This window comes from Pygoscelis adeliae, unplaced genomic scaffold (genome assembly GCF_000699105.1).
Source record: "Pygoscelis adeliae isolate BGI_AS28 unplaced genomic scaffold, ASM69910v1 Scaffold207, whole genome shotgun sequence".
Classification (NCBI taxonomy): Eukaryota; Metazoa; Chordata; class Aves; order Sphenisciformes; family Spheniscidae; genus Pygoscelis; species Pygoscelis adeliae.
In genome coordinates this window covers 2,861,975-2,867,430 of record NW_008825160.1, presented here as the reverse complement: position 1 = coordinate 2,867,430, position 5,456 = coordinate 2,861,975, and positions in this window count along the sequence as shown.

Below are 5,456 nucleotides of genomic sequence, written 5' to 3'. Positions count from 1 at the left end.
AGAAGGTGAGATTTATTGACGGGGGAAATTTGGGAGGGGAAGAGCTCAGAGGATATAGAACCATATTTTTTTTTTTGCCTCAGGCTCACGGGTCTCTGCTGGCACCCTTCCTTCTTCGAAAGCTCTCCAAAGTTCCCTGGAGATTTTCAGTGTTTATTATTATTTTTCCACTTCCACACAGTTACAACCAGCCGGCGTTCACCTTTCGCCCTCCCTCTCTCCCTGAGCAGCTGGAAGATGGATGCACTGACCCTGCACTGACCAAAGGACCTCAGCACAGGGCAAGGGGACAGTTAATTTATCCCGTTCCAGCCTGAGAGGGAGGAGGCAAAGCAGGAGCATCGTGGTCCCATTTCCCACGTAGGAGGTGCTGGGGACCGGCCAGGGACGAGGCAGGTGACACCGTCTCCGCTGGGACGACGCCTGTGGTCGTGCATGCCAAGACGAGGGGTTAACCCTGCTTTGGGCCATCAGAAAGACCCTGGGTGGTAAAAGTCGCACGGGTGGAAATAACCCCCGGGCTGGTACCTTGGTCCCCTCTTCAGAGGGCAAAAAGCAGATGCTGCCCAAAGGATGACACAGCGGTGACACCTGAACTGCTGCAGAGAAAGCGGGCATCGCAAAGGGACCTAAAACAAGCAGAGGTGTCTTCCATCAGGCCAGGAGGGGAGGAAACAGTCCCTGGAGCATCATTCTTTTTTGGCTGCTTCGACCCTTGAGAAGAGGAAGAAATACCCCAACCCCCTCCATCAGCCAAGACTGCTGCCTTGTTGGTAGATCTCCATTCTGAGAGCCTGGAAGACACCGTGGCTCATCGAGGCCGGTCTGTCGTGAAGGTGCGCAGCCACACGCTGGCTGTGTTTCAGGTGACCTGAGGTCGTACCAGCCGGGTGCAAGCACACAAAACGCAGGCGCGTGGGGTGGGGAGTGCCGCATCGTGCCCTGCCTCGGAGGAAGGTGGAGTGCAACGCTCCGAGTCAACTAAATGTCAAGGGGAGGAGAGGAACATGGTCCTTCATAGTCCCCACAGTTGGCTAGTGGAAGGCCCAAAGCACGGGATTAGTGCAAGGAACACCACTCCTGGCTACTTTTGAACGCCACGTAGTCTCCAACATATGGGAAACCATCCTTTTCCTGCTGGAGGATTTATGATGCCACCCCATCTCTGCTCCAGGCAGGGGACTAACCGCTGTGAGCCTCTGTGCTGTTATCAGCCAGGAAAGCACCGGGGAATGGAGATGTGTGTCTCAAGAGAAGACCTCTTCTCTGGAAGGACCCTCAGCATGGGGGACTTTTCACAGTGGAGCCTTCATGCCTCCGTGATAGATATTGATTTACACCTTCGTGCTTCTACTTGCTCTGAGGTATGAGCAGGGAAAAACACGAATGATAAAAATGTAGGAGCCGCCTCTGCCTCCTCCTCCTCCTCCTCCTTCTCCTCCCTGCAGGAAAATGAAATTCAGCCTCAGCTACAAGGGTTCCTCTCCCTCCGCCTTACAGGAGGCGGAAAAAAATATCTCAGAAGCTTGAAATATTTTGAGGGTTACCGAAAGGGTATGTCCAAGAAGCCAGATTTAGAATCATAGAATCATAAAGTAGTTTGGGTTGGAAGGGACCTCTAAAGGTCATCTAGTCCAACCCCCCTGCCGTGGGCAGGGACATCTGCAGCTAGAGCAGGTTGCTTTAGTGCAGAGCTTACGCAGGGTCTGCAGCGCTGAGCACCCCGGGGGCTGAGCGCCGGGGCTGCAGGGCTGACTCTGAACCAAGGGGCGCTTGCTTGAGCACCAACCCCGCAGACCATGGGCAGAAGGTATGTGACTCCAAACGCGGCTGGCGATGGAAGTAACAACGGGTAAACGGACGGGGGACCCCAAGCGGTTTGCAGGGCTGGAGCTGTTGAAGCGACACCGTGGAAGTGCGGGGCGAGACCGAGGAAAGACCCGACGGGTCTCCTTCAAGCCCTTCACCGGCTCTCCCTTGAGTCAGGGATGCAGAGAAAAACGGGCAGTTGGTGTAGTCACACCGAGTGGCAGATCTCCTCGCCCCCACCGCGGTAGTGTTAAAAAAAAATAATAATTCATTTTGACAGCTGCCAAATTAGCAGCATATTATGCAGCATATTCAATTAGACAAGCTCCCGAGGGAGCAGGCAGAGGTAGCGGGGCAGCCAGTCGCTGCTGGGACATGACATGGTGCTTCAGGAAGGTATTTTTAGAAATGGATGTGCATGCTCTGCTGAGAAATAAACAGCCTTTTGGTCAATACTGGCAACTATTCCCCATCTGTTTCCAGAACATGCTTAAAAAAATAAAATAAAAAGGTGTAGCTGCTGGATTCGCAGTGGTCTCACCAGCAAGTCAAGCCTCTACCAGTGGTTTCTAGCTTCTAGGGCCCATATCAGTGGGTTTAGTGGAGGAGGGGAGGCAGGGAGATGAAGGTCAGAGTACCAAACCAAAGCATTTTGCACCCATTTTTTAAAAACACAGCTACTAATTTGGGCAGCGGGTGCTGGAGAAGCCGAGCTGCCATGTGACTCCTGCTCTCGTCTTCTGCCAAGCCTGCAGCAGGTTGCCCTGGCTGCCTACGCACTCTGTGATTGTCCGTGGAGCATCTTGGCCTCCAGCACGGAAATCAGCAGATTTCCAGGAGCAGCTATTTATGGACCTATTCTGCAGCCCCTGGAATTCTCCACTGAGCTGTGCATCAAACTTTTAGCTAGCAAACTTCATATCCTCTCCTTCAGGCACAGGTCTGTATTAAACACCGTCCCCTTACGTCTAACAAACCTGTCATTCCTTAGTTCAGCAGCTCCTTGTCCTGCAGCTACTGGCCTGAGGGAGGAATCAGGATAAAACAGCTGCCCTTGACTTCCCGAAACACTTTTGCATAAGCACGGTCGCCTCTGCTTCACCCGGCATTCGAGCAGAGCCGCAGGACTCCTGGGTTCTGACCCAATTCCTGTAAAAAAACTCACGAGATAACACAGATCAGTGGAATTGCTCTCTGCCTCGCTATACCGATGTGTAAAACAGGGCTACGACAGAGCACGTGTGATAAGCGCGCGGCTACATCCTCCGGCTGGTAAGGCCATTTGCATTCACAAGGCAGCAACCACAGTTACTGATTTTATTGAATGTTGAAAGCTTAATTTAAAAAAGGGAAATTAAACAGCTTGCTGTACTCCCCTCTGTAAAATTCAAGACTCGGAGACTTGTTTGACTATGACTAACTTAAGGTGTTACTCTGCTGTAAGCCAAACATGCTGCCTGCCAATAAAAACAGAGTTCCCTGAAACAGCCCCGCTTTTATCTGCCAGTCTATAAATATATAGGCACCAAGTCACAAGTGCTGTACTTTCAGCCAAAAATAAACGCTCTGAACTAAAAACGACGAACTGCAAAGCTTCACAATCTGCTAAATGAAATGTAAATATTACATATCGGCAATCCAACGGCACTTCTGCCTTCAAACTCGGCCAGCTGTTCCACGCTTCAGGGTGCAGTAGACAAAGGGCAGGTCAGCATAATGCAGTTGTTTTCGGGAGCCTCGTAAATTGGGTTAGCAATTCGATCTGTGGTCTGCTGGGGAGTGGGAAGAGAGCAAGTGAGAGTGTACGGCAGTAAAAGTTTAGGGAGGGAAGGCAAGAAACTGAATATTTTGCTGAATTGACCCGCAAATTCAGCTTCTCCCTAGTATTTTTAAAATCCCACGTCCTACTTCCATGCAAGGTCCTTATCCCCTGGACCGCACGTGTAACCCCACTGAACGTACCACATTTGGGAGTATTTGAAAGCTCAGGGCCCAAGAACCGATTGCAAAATAGGAGATTTCTCTTCAAACATTATTGTGTGATAGAAATGCAAGTAAGCTAGCTGATACCCTGATCACAGCAGAACAAATGATTTCTTTTTACAACTGGGAAATAAGAGTAACATATTTATACTCCACTTGTATGCTCAGCTCTATATAACCAAAATAGAGATACAATTCCTGCACTGGAGAGCTTAACATTTAAGACTGTTCCTGTAAATACGAGTAGTTTGAATCTCTGTGCTCACTCGCTAAAGATCTACAAGGCTTTTGCAGGATTGCACACTTCAAGTGGAGGAAATTCAGCACAATTCAGGGATAACTTGTCGTGTTTTGTCCTGTTTTACACAGAAGGGAGTAACACGCCAAGGGAATTGCGGAGAGCTGGGGCTGAATGTGCAAGTGGTCTTGGCTTGGAGAACTGGGCAGGAACGGAAGCAAAAGGAAAGAGATACTGATGTGACTGGGATATCACCCAACACCCACTGCCCTTAGTTTCCAGACATATGTATGTACCCAGACTGCAATGCAGCGCCGTCTAGGAACACGGGTTTCTGCGTCAGTGGCCAGGAGAAAACTGATTTATCTGCACTGACTGTACTACCTTCCTTATTTAAGCGAGGAGGTGTGATCACCCCTGGCCCTGCTGTGTATGAACCACGAGGTACCTTGTACACGTATTCATCAACCACGACACTGGCAAAACTACTATACCGCCTGTAAAACAGCAAAGCCTGATACACTCATCAGCATCCATGTCAATCAACCGTGCAGCCAGCTGTAACAGCCAGGCCAACTTCTGCAAAGGTATTTATAGAGGCAAAGCGGCCGTGAAGAGCCCTGTGGGATTTGCTGAGGAAACCGTGGAGGTTAGGTAGTTATTCGGTGGCAGTCAGGTACCCACCTCACTGAACCGCCTTGGCAAAAAAACCCACTAAGGTTGAAACTGCAGCTTCGGTTGCCTGAACTCCTTCTGAACCCAGGCCACGGAGCCGCCTTGCTTTTTGTTCTGCCAAAATCAATGATAAAAACCTGGTCTTCAGCCTGAGGATACAGCCAGCTGCTATATGGAAAGGAAACTACTTAATAAAAAGCTGAGTTGTTTTACAGGCTTCACTGGAATTTAAGGTCAGGCTATCTGAATCTATCCGTTACTTACCATGGGCTGTGTTGCTTCGTTCCGTTCATCCTATTTAAACAATGAAAACTCTCGGCCACGTCGTGAACATGCATGGTGAGGTAAAACAGAGCTCTTCCATGGACATGACTCCTCACTGTGGCAACGAGGGATATCTTCTGTGCACGCAAAGACCTCTGAGGACCCATGCTGTAATATTAAGCAAACTCCCCTCCTCGGGGGAAGCTGCTCGGGCAAAGGGGCCCCACTATCTGTTCCACAAGGAGATGGTAATGAAAACTAATCAGGACAAACATTAAGTTTTATTTACTTGTCAGAGCTCTGCTCCACATACAGAAAACCAAATCTGCACATACTACTTACAGCTTCAGCTGGTTCTCAATAATTCTAATAATTTTCTTTCTGATGACTCCTTACTAGGTTGTTTACATACACTTGCAAATCAATATACACTTGCAAATCAAAGGTTTATGTCTCATCTCTTCAAAAAAACACGTTTTATTAAAAA